We start from the raw sequence: 15,622 nt of genomic DNA, 5'->3' as shown, positions 1-15,622 counted from the left end.
TTCATTTGTTAATGTTCAGGTTGTATACATTCTTAACATCAACATGAATGGGAGCACACTGCAGCAATATTCATCTCCTTTAACTAATCAATTCTCATCATTTTATACCCAGATAGAAGCATGGGTAAACCGTTATTATGTCTATGTTGACAGCAATTCACATGAATAGAATACAGATTCGAGATGTGTATGGGCTTGATTTTCATTCTGTTTTGAATGGGGCTGATAAGGAGTCCCTGCTGTGAAGCAGAAAGTGGATGCAAGTGTTGGCTGTTGCTTGGAGGTTGCTTTGAAGTGGTTTGCAAAAGAGGACGTGAAAGTGCAGGCTGTCAATCAGGCTTAGACACTGGCAACATTGCAGTCAGGATCCATGGTTGCTGGTGCTTCCTCAATCCTCGGGGTCCAATACACCAGGTCCTCGCTTGTGAGGACCTATACAAAAGGCCACTCACTGTAGATCCTGCCAGAGTGGCGAGTGACTAGCAGGAGGCTTTTGAATCGGGTTTCAAGCCCACTAATTATATGTTAACTGACCATTTGGAATATTTATGTAGCCATGGCAAATGTGTGGGCTTATGGGTATAGATGCTCTTCCAGGTAGTCGGTGCATATTCGATGGGCTGAATGGCCTCCTTCTGCACTGTAGAGATTCTATGAAACTCTCAGAAGCCTTATTATTTACAATGAATTTTTATATTTATTTCTTTATGTGGAATTTTGAAACTCATCATGGACAAAACATGAGCAGCTTTTAATTGAGAGTTCTTGTACATTAGTATTGGCAGATAACTTTCCAGTTCAGCATTATCTATTTGAAATATGTCCAATTCATTCACTGTAATAGAGTTTACAGCGAGGGTTATTAGAGCAATGGATTATGAGTTTGAGATTTTATTTATATTCACATATCAATAATTCAACACAATTTCACATGATATGGGGAAATGCTTGTGTGGTGTATTCTTCAAGGAAAAATCAAGGCTCCGTGGATTAATTATCTGATTCAGAAACATATCTTCTACTGTGAGAGAAAATGAAAATAAATTTATCATCCAAACTACATCATTTTCTTAAAAATTGCAAATATGCACCTAACAAGTTATCCTGTGCACATTCCAAACAAAGCAGCGGTTGGGTGATTTCAACTTACCAAAACTGTCATTGATGGGTTAGAAGAAGCCTTAAAATGCCCACTGCCTCTTTTGCAAGGATCAAATGCTGGGTTGACAAAGAGCCTGCTTCTTTCAGATAATAACCTATGTTAATATGCAAACATGTGGGCCGCCATGCTCACAAAAATATTCTAAGTCCCCAGTTCATGGGAAAATGAGAGTAACACCCGCTGGTATTTTTTAGTGGGATTTTTAGATTGAATCTTCCACACTCTGTGCATCACAGAGTGCCCTAGCAGGATTCCCTCTGAAAATCAGGGGGTGGAGCCTATTCCCGCCGGAGAGGCCAGCAGCAGAGCGCTGAGCGGGCCACTGCTCATGCGCCAACCTGTCAGTGCTGAGATTGGTGTATGCGCAATGGCCCTGCATTGCCTGCCTCCCGATCACTGGCCAGCCCGATTGCTGGCCAACCCCACGACCCACTATTGCTGCCCCTCCATCCCCCCCTATCATTGGCCTTCCAGACCTCCCCGGGCAAGCCCCAATCTCCCCACCCCTACTCCCTGGCCAGACCCAATCTCCTGATTCCCCTGTCCCCACCACTGGCCATCCTGACCACCCCCCCCTCCCCTCCAGCAACCATGACCCCCTCAGAAGCTCCAACTGCGCCCCCCCCCCACACCTGGATGGCCAGCTCCGATCACTGTTCTCCCCCCTCTACCACCAATCCAGCGATCCAATGCAGAGTGGCAGCATGCCACCCCTTCCACCGATCGCCCCCCACCGGCCCTGCCCCCTTGGCACTGCCCAATGCCCAGTAGGCAGTGCCAAGGTGCCCCTTGGGCATTGCCAGTTTGCCTCTTGGGAAATGCCAGGGGGCCAGTTAGAGCAGTGCAGCGGGCTGGGAGAATGGTCCCCGTGGTGTAGACTGCCTGACCAGTTTTCTTGGTGAGGGAAATGATGACGCATTAAAAAGATACATTGTAAATTATTCTTGTGGGGAGGAGGATTAGTCATCAATTAGTCCTTGGGTACCCCTCACCACAACTGCCATGGCCTCATCCTCACCCCATGGATTTCTCTTGTCTCTGGCCTGACGAGTTCTAGGCTACATGATCTTTTGCCACCCTGTAGCGAGCAAGCACCTCTGGGCTGGATTTATCTTAAATGAAGCAGGGGACTCAAAATGGCTCCTTTACTGTCTGAATGGAGTTGGTTTACTCTGCAAGTCATTTGCCAAAATGCTCAGATTGACCCCAAAGGATAACACTTCCAAATTTGGTGGATTCCCAGTATGGATTATTGTGATATTATTTTGCAGCGCACATAGTTTAATATACTGATCAACATACTGCTGGAGATGAAAATGGTTCAGTATCTATCTTCACAGGAAGCAATGCAAGTTAATGGCCAAAATCTTATTGTCCCACCCACCACGAGAATCGGAGCGGGCGAGGGGCAGAACATGGAAAGGTCCGTTGACCTCAGGCAGGATTTTATGGTTTTGAGACGAGCGAGGCCGTAAAATCCCACCCACTATGTGATATAGTGGTTGGAGTAGTGTTGATCAATGAGTAACTCATGAAGAGCTCTCTTGGAATCCTGTTTTTCTTCAATAAAGACTCTTTTGTTTAGATTATTAATCATTGATTATTAATCATGTTAGGCATGTTTGTGCTAATAACACAACATGGGTAATTGTCTTTCTATTATTCTCCCCACCCAATTTCCCTTTCCTTTATTATCAATCGGGTTTGGGGGTCCATGTAATGAGTGGCTGATTTAATACCTTCACGGAGGTTCAAAGATTCATCTGTTGTTGCAAGAATTGACAAAGGAAAGTTGTTCTGTTAACAACCTTGAATATCTCGGAAAGCTTTGGAATTCAAAGCTCAATTCAGCATAGCAGGCAATACCCAGAACTAAATTGTTCCATAAGTTATGCCATATGCAACAATTAACACAATATATCTTCATTTATCCTGACATCTATTGGGCTGGTGTCAGGCAAGGGGATTACCTCCTTTGCTGGCCTCCTGCGCCCATCAGTGGAACCCTCCACCTACTATCAAGGTCACCCTTTTCTTTAACAATTGCCCTAGGTCTCTTGAATCCAGCCCACACCCCCTCATCACCCTTTGCCAGGTCAGGTTGGCAGACTCCTGCGAGATCCTGGACTTAACTGTGCTGCTGGCTGTGGGGGGACTTCCTGCAGTCCTAGCAGGAGCCAGCACTCCCACTGGTGCTAATGGGACTACAGATTTGCTGCCCAATCCAATTGACTCCAGAGAAAGGGACTGGGAAGTCTTGCCTTAAAACAATTAATGCTGCTCCCAGCATTAAATTGCTGAGGAGCACTTGTCAGAATCATGACGGGCTCCTGACCGGCCTTTTAACTGGGGTGGCGCAGATAGCATTGCCCCATAATAACTCATCCTCTTGACACAACTTGGCATCAAGGCAGATTGTGCGAAACCAAATTGGCAAGGTTAGTCCAGAATTGGGGGTGGTGGTCGTGATCAAAGAAATAGCACCCCCTTGGTGAGAGTGACATTAATTTTTGTTACAGAGATGCATTCCGGTTCTTAAAAGTCCACATAAATAATTCTATGCTTTGTGTCTTTACGTTCCAGAGCTAATGAAGTTGACTTGAACCTGAATAGTGCATACTCTATGATGCGCGATTAATTCACTCGGGAGGCTAGGACGTACCCGGGAATAAAGGCTTTTATTCACAACAAGAATAGAGCATACTGCTTAACAATACTATCCCAGACTAAGGGCCACTAGGAAGTAGCAGTGACCTTTATACTCCTGTAAGAAGGCGGAGCCAAATGGAGTGTACCACAGAACAATGCTAACAGGTGGAACACCCCAACCCTAACAGTAACAAGAGTAACATATGTACAAGTACCCAGAGTAGTAACCATCTATGGTTCACCACATACACCCCTCCTTTAAAAACAAAGGCCGGTGGGGTAAGGAGACAATACGAACTGTCCGTATGTTCACAAGTTCAGTCGTATCGGAGGTCCGCACCATCTCTGCGACCTCCGCAGCACTGGCTCCAGTGCCGGTTCTGGTGACCGTGGTACCGACCCTCTCTCCGAGGTGGTGTCCAGTGACTCCTCCAGTTCCTCACACACCTGTGGACCTCGAGGTGGCGACAATCTCCTGGACTCAGGCAAGCTGTACACGGGAGTAAGAGGATTAAGTTGAGGTCCCGATACTGCCCGCGCCGTGTCAGGAGGGGAGATAATGGGCAAAGGAATCCTAACCAGGGGTGCGGGAGTGACGGGGGTTTCCAGGTCCCCTGCAGGCGCCAGATCTCTGATAGAGACCGTGTCCTCTCGCCCGTCAGGATATGCCACATAGGCATATTGAGGGTTGGCGTGAAGGAGATGGACCTGTTCAACCAAAGGGTCGGACTTGCGGGCCCTAACATGCCGCCGCAGGAGGACAGGTCCTGAGTACGTCAACCAAGACGGCAGTGAGGTCCCAGAGGAAGACTTCCTAGAGAAGGTAAACATCCGCTTATGTAGGGTAGCGTTGGTTGCCGTACACAGGAGGGACCGGATTGAATGGAGCGCATCAGAAAGTACCTCTTGCTAACGGGAGACTGGAAGACCCCTAGACCTTAACGCCAGTAAAACAGCCTTCCAGACTGTAGCGTTTTCTCTCTCGACCTGTCCGTTACCCCATGGGTTGTAACTCATAGTCATACTTGAGGCAATTCCTTCAGAGAGCAGGTATTGCCTCAAGTCGTCGCTCATAAACGACGAACCCCTATCACTGTGGATATAACTGGGGTAGCCGAACAGGGTAAAAAGACTCCACAGGGCTTTGATGACCGTGGCAGAGGACATATCAGAACAAGGGATGGCAAAGGAGAATCGGGAGTATTCGTCAACCACGTTGAGGAAATACACATTCCGATCTGTCGTAAGGAAGGGGGCCCTTGAAGTCGACACTCAGTCGTTCAAAAGGGCAAGTGGCCTTAATGAGGTGTGCCCTGTCAGGCCGGTAGAAGTGCGGCTTGCACTCTGCACAAACCTGGCAGCTTCGAGTTATCGACCTGACATCCTCTATGGAGTAGGGCAGATTCCGGGCCTTTACAAAATGGAAGAGCCGAGTGATCCCCGGATGGCAGAGATCATTGTGGAGGGCCTGTGGCCAGTCCTCCTGCACACTGGCACATGTTCCACGCGACAGGGCATCTGAGGGCTCATTGAGCTTCCCCGGACGGTACATGATATCATAGTTGTAGGTGGAGAGTTCGATTCTCCACCTCAAGATTTTATCATTCTTAATTTTTCCCTTTAACGTGTTGTTGAACGTGAAGGCCACGGACCGCTGGTCCGTGAGCAGGGTAAACCGTTTGCCAGCCAAATAATGGCGCCAATGCCGTACGGCCTCCACAATGGCCTGAGCCTCTTTTTCCACAGCGGAGAGCCGAATTTCAGGGCCTTGGAGGGTGTGAGAGAAAAGGGCGACGGTCCTGCCCGCCTGGTTAAGTGTGGCGGCCAGGGCAAAATCAGATGCATCACTCTCCACCTGAAAGGGGATGGACTCATCGACCGCGTGCATCGTGGCTTTCGCGATGTCGGCTTTTATCCCTTCAAAGGCTAGGCGAGCCTCTGCTGTCAGGGAAAAAGAGGTAGCTTTTATGAGCGGACGGGCTTTGTCCGCGTAATTGGGGACACACTGTGCATAGTACGAGAAGAAGCCTAAGCATCTTCTCAGTGCTTTGATGCTTGAGGGTAGGGGAAGTTCAAGGAGGGGACGCATACGGTCTGGATTGGGGCCGATGACCCCGTTTTCCACCACGTATCCGAGGATTGCGAGGCAGTGCTTGCTAAATACACACTTCTCCCTGTTATAGGTCAGGTTCAAGAGTAAAAACTTCTGGAGGTTGGCGTCGTGGTCCTGCTGGTCATGGCCGCAGATAGTGACGTTGTCCAGGTACGGGAAGGTAGCCCGTAGCCCATTTTGGTCCACCATTCAGTCCATCTCACGCTGGAAGACCGAGACCCCATTTGTGACGCCGAAAGGGACTCTTAAAAAGTGGTAGAGACGGCCATCCGCCTCAAAGGCCGTGTATTTGCGGTCCTCTGGGCGAATGGGGAGCTGGTGGTAGGCTGACTTCAAGTCGATGGTGGAGAACACCCGGTACTGCGCAATCTGGTTGACCATGTCAGATATGCGCGGGAGAGGGTACGCGTCCAGTTGCGTGTACCGATTAATGGTCTGACTATAGTCTATGACCATCCGGGGCTTGTCTCCAGTCTTGACCACCACGACTTGTGCTCTCCATGGGCTAGTGCTAGGTTGAATGATCCCTTCCCTGAGGAGCCGCTGAACCTCAGATCGAATAAAGATCCGATCCTCAGCGCTGTAACGCCTGCTCTTAATCGCGCTGGGCTTGCAGCCTGGCACGAGATTTGTGAATAGGGAAGGTGGGGTAATTTTGAGTGTCGAGAGACTGCATGTGGAGCGCGCTGGACAATTTGGAGGCTGCTGTTCTCCCACTGAAAGTGGAGGGAGTGGCCCATCGTACTGCAGGGTCACACTCTTCAGGTGGACCATAAAGTCTAGCCCCAGGAGCACCGGAGCGCAAAGGTGCGGTAACACAAGGAGCCTGAAGTTCTCGTAAACTGTGCCCCGCACCGTTAAGGTTACCACACAGCTCCCAAGAACAATAACAGATCGGGACCTCGACGCCATGGAGATTGTCTGCCTGACAGTTTGCACACGGAGGAGTGCACCGTTTCACTGTATCCGGATGGATGAAACTCTCCGTGCTCCCACTGTCAAACAGGCAATGTGTCAGGCGCCCGTTTACCTCTATGTCCATCATGGACTTGTCGAGTCTGTGAGGCTTGGCCTGGTCCAGGATGATTGACGCCACTGTTGGATCCCGAGTGTAACTGCAGGCAGCTGAGATAGCCGACGACAAGGACCCCTGCTGGTCTTCTGCGGCCGGTGTCGACCAAAATGGCTGCGCCCACGAATCGCACATGGTCGATGATGTTGAAAGCGGCGGCACCCGCAGGTCGCACGTGGCTTGCATCATCGTCATAGGAAATGGCGGCGCCCGTGAATCGCACGTGGCTGAAGACATCGACGAGGCCGGAGACGAGGAGATGGATCCTGGGGAATCACACGCAGCACTGCTGGGCTTGGAAGTGGTCTTTGCTCGGCACACTTTTGCATAGTGCCCTTTCTTCCCATAGGTGGAGCAAAACACCGTCCTGGCCGGACATCTCTGACGAGGGTGCTTCGCCAATCAGCAGAAATAGCACCGTCGGCCTTCAGGAGCCGCCGCAGCCATCAGGTCTGAAGTTGAGAGCATTATCGCGCAGTTCCGAGGAGCCGCCGGGTACAGTTGAGGCGGTGGCTGTACTTGCCACGATGTTCCCACGTGGTCGGTGGGGTAGGTTTCAAGACTTCTGGAGGCCGTTTCCATTGCATCGGCCAATTCTACCGTCTTAGCCAGGTCCAAGTTACCCTGCTCTAGCAGCCGCAGGCGAATATAGGATGAGCCGATTCCCGCCACGAACGCATCTCAGATCAGATCGTTGGTGTCCTGAGTAGCCGACACCTCTTTGCAATTGCAGGCTCTGGCTAGCTGTTGAAGTTCGCTCAGGTACTGTCCCGTAGTTTCGCCGGGCTGCCGCCGTCGAGTGGCTAATAGGTGACGAGCATGAATTTCGTTCGGCTATTTATGGTACAGCTTCTTGAGTAATTCAATGGCCTCTTTGTAATTTTGGGAATCACGGATTGCTGCATACACAGTGTCGCTCACCCTTGCATGGAGGACCCGCAATCTGTCGGCATCGGACTGAACTGCTGTCGAGGCGTCGATGTAATCCTCGAAACACTTCAACCAATGGTTGAAAGTATTCGACGCTCCAGCGGCACATGGATCCAAGGTTAGCCGATCGGGTTTCAGCATCTGCTCCCTTTTTCTTCGAACAAAATTTTCGGTATTTTGTTGTGAATAAAATTGATGCGTGATTAATTCACTCGGGAAGCTAGGACGTACCCGGGAATAAAGGCTTTTATTCACAAGAATAGAGCATACTGCTTAACAATACTATCCCAGACTAAGGGCCACGAGGAAGTAGCAGTGACCTTTATACTCCTGTAAGAAGGCAGAGCCAAACGGAGTGTACCACAGAACAATGCGAACAGGTGGAACACCCCAACCCTAACCCCAACAGTAACAAGAGTAACATATGTCCAAGTACCCATAGTGGTAACCATCTATGGTTCACCACACTCTAACAAGTCAAAATGGAAATCAAGATCCTATTTACATCATAGGACTTTGATATACCTATATATTAAAAAGAATTTGTGCCTAAATCTGGCAGATTTAAAAAAATATACTTTTCCAATTCAATCAAATCAAGTCCAATTCAGAGTCTCAACAAGTTGAGACATTTCCGATCCAGGCTGGCAAGACAGAGCAAGTGACCATTTACCCTGCCCTGGGCCTGATCTACATGAGCCAAGCTGATTGGAGGAGGGAAAGCAATTCCTCCTCCAAGACTTGAGCTCATTTGCATCTTAGCCAAAAGGCCGAGATACCGCTTTTAAAAATTGCTTCATATGAAGCATATGAAGCTTCAATGTAACCTAATGACCTCAACCAAGTGCAGCATCCGCATAACTACACTTGATCTTAGCCAAAAGGCCGAGGGCAGATGCCTTGACTTGCTAATAATATAGGCCAAATTTTCATTGTCAAGCTATTAATGCCAGGTGAATTAAGTGAAAATTGACCCTTTTTTGATAAGACCGACTTACCTGTAAAGGTTTGAAGAATTGTGGGGTTAAATTTCCACTTTGAAAGCAATTGGAAAATCAGGCAAAAAATGTGCCTGTAATTTAATTGTTCAGTTCGAGTTCAAGTTACCAGTAAAATTAATTTGCATAATCTTGAACAATGAAGGAGAACGTAATAATTTATTTTTGTTCTTTGCATTAAAAGGTATTTACTGATGCAGATAGGGTGGCAACCTGGGACAAGTTCATAAATACAGCTGAACATGGGTTTATGCAACAAAGTAAAAATAATTAATGACTGTCTAGTCATCTACCATAAACGATCTAACATTAGATCACTGAAAATTACATTAAAAATCTTACTGAAGTTTGTGTTTTACACAGTAGTTTCCGAGTAAAGTGATATATTTTGAGATATAAAAAGTTTTACAATGTGCTGACTAATGCTTTTGTATCTTAAAAAAACCAAACTCAACTTGAGAACCCTCACTGAATGGCCTCAGCCAATGGGAACTGACCATGTTGGTTCTCTCAATTTAGGGGTGTGCTCAGTTTTGTGGATAGAGACAGCTTTGGGAAAAATGACTTTTAAGCCAATGTTAAAGATCATAGAATCTTGCTTTACCACTTGACATAGATACAATTTCCCAATCCTTTTGCATGGTGGCATGGTGGCAGTGGTTAGCATTGCTGTCTCACAGCGTCAGGGACCTGGTTCGATTCGCGGCTTAGGTCACTGTGTGGAGTCTGCACATTCTCCCGATGTCTGCGTGGGTTTCCTCCAGATGCTCCCATTTTCTCCCACAGTCTGAAAGACGTACTGGTTAGGTGCATTGGCCATGCTAAATTCTCCCTCAGTGTACCCGAGCAGGTGCTGGAGTGTGGCGACTAGGGCATTTTCACAGTAACTTCATTGCAGTGTTAATGTAAGCCTACTTGTGACACTAATAAATGAACTTTAAATTTTATTGTTTCAGACAATTTCACCCATATGCAAACTCACAAACCCCACAAGTTTACAATTCATAACATGAAATAACCAAGAGTTCAATCATTCATATGACATTCTGACATTATCTATATTTCAGGATTGACTGAGATGATTTGCTTAAAGTGACAAAAATGAATTGTGTTTCTCAGGGATAAATATAGAATGCATCGTATTAATACTGTTGATCCAAACAATGATAATTAATGAGTAGTGGATTCATTCATTCCTTCAGAATTCATAAAGATGTTAACAGCAGCGAGTTCCCCCTCTCTGCAAACACTATTGAAAATCTCGTTGTGGGCTAGGTTAATTAATAATAATAAAGAACTGTGGCAGGTTGAAGACTCGCATGTTTATTATAGTGTCACTTTCAATTTGCCCCACAGCCAAAGCAAAGGAGTCTGGTTATGACAAAAGTTTCCTCAGAGAAACATCTTGCAATGTAATAACAACAAATAATTCAACAAATTGTTTTTTCTGCAGTACCTGTTCATATTTGAATGGCATGAGAAGCAATTTAGAATAAAGTAACTCAGAAGGTTACGAATTCAAAATTTATTCCAGGCCTTGAGAATATAATTCAGGCTCACACATCCCCGAGCAAGAACTCCATTGTCAGAGGCGCCACCTTTCAGATGAGGTGATAAGCCAAAGTTATGCTGAGGCAGACATAAAGGATTTCACGGCCCGATACAAAAAAGTTCTCAGGCTTTCATAGTCAACATTTATACAAAACTATCATCACTAAAACAGGTTGCCTATTTTACGGCTGTTTTTGATATTCTAAGATGTAGCTGTGATCTTTATCTAAATAATGGCAATAATTAAAATTCCTATTTGTTCACCTCTCTGTGCATGGTTAACCCTGACCTATTTTTCTGAGTCAAGGCTGCTTATAGTTGCAATGTGCGCTCCTCATGGAATCCTTCCACCAAGAGGAATCCCATGAGTGAAAAGAGTAGAGTGCTGCATCATCAAAACAGGCAGTGAGGGGCCTTAAAAAGGCAGAGGTACCTTCATGCCAACCCATGATAACTCATATTACCTACCTCCAACATGTACCTTCATGGCCACCATGTGAAGTTGATACTAGCAATATCAATTTATGCCATCCACTCCCATGGCCTGCTGTGGCCTCCATGTTAAATTAGTGCCAGCCTATGCTCCTAGCAAACCCCAGGACCCCTTATAGCTCTTATGCCAAATTAATATTAACCCATGCCAATTCATGACCCCACCCAACACTTTGACCCTTACACTTTCCTAACCAACTCAACCAGTAGCTGCCATGGACAAACCTCAGGAGTTATGCTGAGATGAAATCTAATTATCAAATAGAACCTTTACTAAATAAAAAAACTCATTCATGAAAGCCTATTCAAATTTTTAAAATCTCTTCTTAAAGGTCGTAAATTTAAAGTTTTAAATTTAAATGCTTAATTACTAATATAAAAACAAACAAATTTATATTCATAAATCCACATCATAGACAAATATAATCCTCTAATAAACTCTTTGAGCTATGAAACAAACTGTGAACATTAGACCCCACCACCTCTGGATGAGATAATTATAGGTGATGAAAAGCAACCAAGTATTATTCAACCTGAGAAAATGTCAACAAAAAGCTATTGTAACTGCCAGAACACAGATTTTCAACCCTCACTGACACAGATAGCCTTTTATAAATTTTGAGAGTTACTGAAGTAAATTCACATCATGACAGTTCTACACTCCTCATCCACCCTTCTAGAGCCCTTGAGTCTGATCCAAAAATGTGTGATTCCCAACCTGTGGGTCAAAGCCCTTCACACAGCAAAAAATGGTTTCTATTCAAACTCAGCTCGAAGCACGAATTAAACCACAATATATGTATTGTGTATTGTTTCCTTCTTGAGTAAGTTACATTCCACCCCCTTTTCTCGACTTGGAAAAACAGGTTTGGCTGCAAATCAGGGTGAAATTTTCACATCTGGTTCCTGCCCACCAATTTTCAAGATCTTCAAAGTTCCCACGGCGAAAATCTGGATCCATATTTTTCTTTGGCAGTTACATTTCAGGGCCGATTGGAGAGAGAAGGAGTCACTTCAAGTCTCTGCCCCTCTATTTGGAGAATGTTTGGTATTTATCACCATTTCCTGGGGCTTAAGACCATAAGACCATAAGACATAGGAGCGGAAGTAAGGCCATTCGGCCCATCGAGTCCACTCCACCATTCAATCATGGTTGATTTCAACTCCATTTACCCGCTCTCTCCCCATAGCCCTTAATTCCTCGAGAAATCAAGAATTTATCAATTTCTGTCTTGAAGACGCTCAACGTCTCGGCCTCCACAGCCCTCTGTGGCAATGAATTCCACAGACCCACCACTCTCTGGCTGAAGAAATTTCTCCTCATCTCTGTTCTAAAGTGACTCCCTTTTATTCTAAGGCTGTGCCCCCGCGTCCTAGTCTCCCCTGTTAATGGAAACAACTTCCCTACGTCCATCCTATCTAAGCCGTTCATTATCTTGTAAGTTTCTATCAGATCTCCCCTCAACCTCCTAAACTCCAATGAATATAATCCCACGATCCTCAGACGTTCATCGTATGTCAGGCCTACCATTCCTGGGATCATCCGTGTGAATCTCCGCTGGACCCGCTCCAGTGCCAGTATGTCCTTCCTGAGGTGTGGGGCCCAAAATTGCTCACAGTACTCCAAATGGGGCCTAACCAGTGCTTTATAAAGCCTCAGAAGTACATCCCTGCTTTTGTATTCCAAGCCTCTTGAGATAAATGACAACATTACATTTGCTTTCTTAATTACGGACTCAACCTGCAAGTTTACCTTTAGAGAATCCTGGACTAGGACTCCCAAGTCCCTTTGCACTTTAGCATTATGAATTTTGTCACCGTTTAGAAAATAGTCCATGCCCCTATTCTTTTTTCCAAAGTGTACGACCTCGCACTTGCCCACGTTGAATTTCATCAGCCACTTCTTGGACCACTCTCCTAAACTGTCTAAATCTTTCTGCAGCCTCCCCACCTCCTCAATACTACCTGCCCCTCCACCTATCTTTGTATCATCGGCAAACTTGGCCAGAATGCTCCCAGTCCCGTCATCTAGATCGTTAATATATAAAGAGAACAGCTGTGGCCCCAACACTGAACCCTGCGGGACACCACTTGTCACCGGTTGCCATTCTGAGAAAGAACCTTTTATCCCAACTCTCTGCCTTCTGTCTGACAGCCAATCGTCAATCCATGTTAGTACCTTGCCTCGAATACCATGGGCCCTTATTTTACTCAGCAGTCTCCCGTGAGGCACCTTGTCAAAGGCCTTTTGGAAGTCAAGATAGATAACATCCATTGGCTCTCCTTGGTCTAACCTATTTGTTATCTCTTCAAAGAACTCTAACAGGTTTGTCAGGCACGACCTCCCCTTACTAAATCCATGCTGACTTGTCTTAATCCGACCCTGCACTTCCAAGAATTTAGAAATCTCATCCTTAACGATGGATTCTAGAATTTTGCCAACAACTGAGGTTAGGCTAATTGGCCTATAATTTTCCATCTTTTTTCTTGTTCCCTTCTTGAACAGTGGGGTTACAACAGCGATTTTCCAATCCTCTGGGACTTTCCCTGACTCCAGTGACCTTTGAAAGATCATAACTAACGCCTCCACTATTTCTTCAGCTATCTCCTTTAGAACTCTAGGATGTAGCCCATCTGGGCCCGGAGATTTATCAATTTTCAGACCTTTTAGTTTCTCTAGCACTTTCTCCTTTGTGATGGCAACCATATTCAACTCTGCCCCCTGACTTTCCTGAATTGTTGGGATATTACTCATGTCTTCTACTGTGAAGACTGACGCAAAGTACTTATTAAGTTCCTCAGCTATTTCCTTGTCTCCCATCACTAGATTACCAGCGTCATTTTGGAGCGGCCCAATGTCTACTTTTGCCTCCCGTTTGTTTTTAATGTATTTAAAGAAACTTTTACTATCATTCCTAATGTTACTGGCTAGCCTACCTTCATATTTGATCCTCTCCTTCCTTATTTCTCTCTTTGTTATCCTCTGTTTGTTTTTATAGCCTTCCCAATCTTCTGACTTCCCACTACTCTTTGCCACATTATAGGCTCTCTCTTTTGCCTTGATGCATTCCCTGACTTCCTTTGTCAGCCATGGCTGCCTAATCCCCCCTCTGATAACCTTTCTTTTGTTTGGGATGAACCTCTGCACTGTGTCCTCAATTACTCCCAGAAACTCCTGCCATTGCTGTTCTACTGTCTTTCCCATTAGGCTCTGCTTCCAGTCGATTTTTGTCAGTTCCTCCCTCATGCGCCTGTAATTACCTTTATTTAACTGTAGAACCTTCACATCTGATTCTGCCTTCCTTTTTTCAAATTGCAGACTGAATTCTACCATATTATGATCACTGCTTCCTAAGTGTTCCCTTACTTTAAGATCTTTTATCACGTCTGGCTCATTACAGAACACTAAGTCCAGAATAGCCTGTTCCCTCGTGGGCTCCATCACAAGCTGTTCCAAAAAGCCATCCTGTAAACATTCAACTACAATTTCCCACATGGTAGGCTCAGGAAGCAGTATTAAGTTGGGCACCTGCTGCATGCCCAGATAACACTGTCATTTAATATCAATGGGGAAATTGGGTCGTGGTATTTTCAGCAAGGTGAAGACAGAAATGCCCAGGGTGGGATTCTCCCAAAAAAAGTTCAAGTGTCAAGTTTGCCTAAAAACTGGAGTAAATGCTGCTGGTTTTTTTCAGTGGGATTTTCAAAATGAATCTCCCACACTCCCTGGTGGTCTAGTGGTTAGGATTCGGCGCTCTCACCGCCGCGGCCCGGGTTCGATTCCCAGTCAGGGAACTTTATTGGGCGGCACGGTAGCACAGTGGTTAGCACTGCTGCTTCACAGCTCCAGGGACCTGGGTTCGATTCCCGGCTTGGGTCACTGTCTGTGTGGAGTCTGCACATTCTCCTCGTGTCTGCGTGGGTTTCCTCCGGGTGCTCCGGTTTCCTCCCACAGTCCAAAGATGTGCGGGTTTGGTTGATTAGCGATGCTAAAATTGCCCCTTAGTGTCCTGAGATGTGTAGGTTAGAGGGATTAGTGGGTAAAAATATATGGGGGTAGGGCCTGGGTGGGATTGTGGTCGGTGCAGACTCGATGGGCCGAATGGCCTCTTTCTGCACTGTAGGGTTTCTATGATTCTATGACTCTGCACTGTAGAGTGCCCTCGCGTGAATCTCGCAAAATATTTGGGGGCCTATTCCTGCTGGAGAGGCTGAAATCAGCACACTGAGCAGGCCACTGCACATGCGCCGATCTGTCAGCGCCGAGCTCGGCACATGTGGACTGGCTCCGCACTGCCAGCCTCCTGATCGCTGGCCAGTTCAATTGCTTGTCAGCCCTGCAACCCTCCCCCAAAGCCCAGACATGACAGGGCCTGCCTCAATCTCCCCTGGCTCGCATCTATCTCCGGCCCCAGCAGCCCAGATCACCTGAGCCCCTTCACCTGTAGCCCTGACCCTCGCCCCCCCGCAGGCCTGGTCCCCCACAGCAAGCCGACCCCCCCCCCCCCCACCCCAACCTACCTTGATGGCCAGCCCCGATTGCTGTTCTCCCTCCCTCTGTCACTGCCAAGTGCAGAGTGGCAGCAGGACGCCTCACCCCCAGCGATACCCCACCAGAGGCTCCGCCCCTATTAGCCCCATCCCCATTCTGGCCC

At 46.7% G+C, this 15,622-nt stretch overlaps 1 non-coding gene across 1 annotated transcript; it reads left to right on the top strand.

Moving 5' to 3' along the window:
• The first annotated feature begins 14,690 nt into the window (after positions 1 to 14,690).
• Positions 14,691 to 14,762, top strand: trnae-cuc (transfer RNA glutamic acid (anticodon CUC)). The gene has a single exon. It is a non-coding gene; the product is annotated as a tRNA-Glu (tRNA).
• Positions 14,763 to 15,622: the final 860 nt, after the last annotated feature.

Source organism: Mustelus asterias, chromosome 3, assembly GCF_964213995.1.
Source record: "Mustelus asterias chromosome 3, sMusAst1.hap1.1, whole genome shotgun sequence".
Classification (NCBI taxonomy): Eukaryota; Metazoa; Chordata; class Chondrichthyes; order Carcharhiniformes; family Triakidae; genus Mustelus; species Mustelus asterias.
This window is presented reverse-complemented; position numbering and strand designations above follow the sequence as displayed.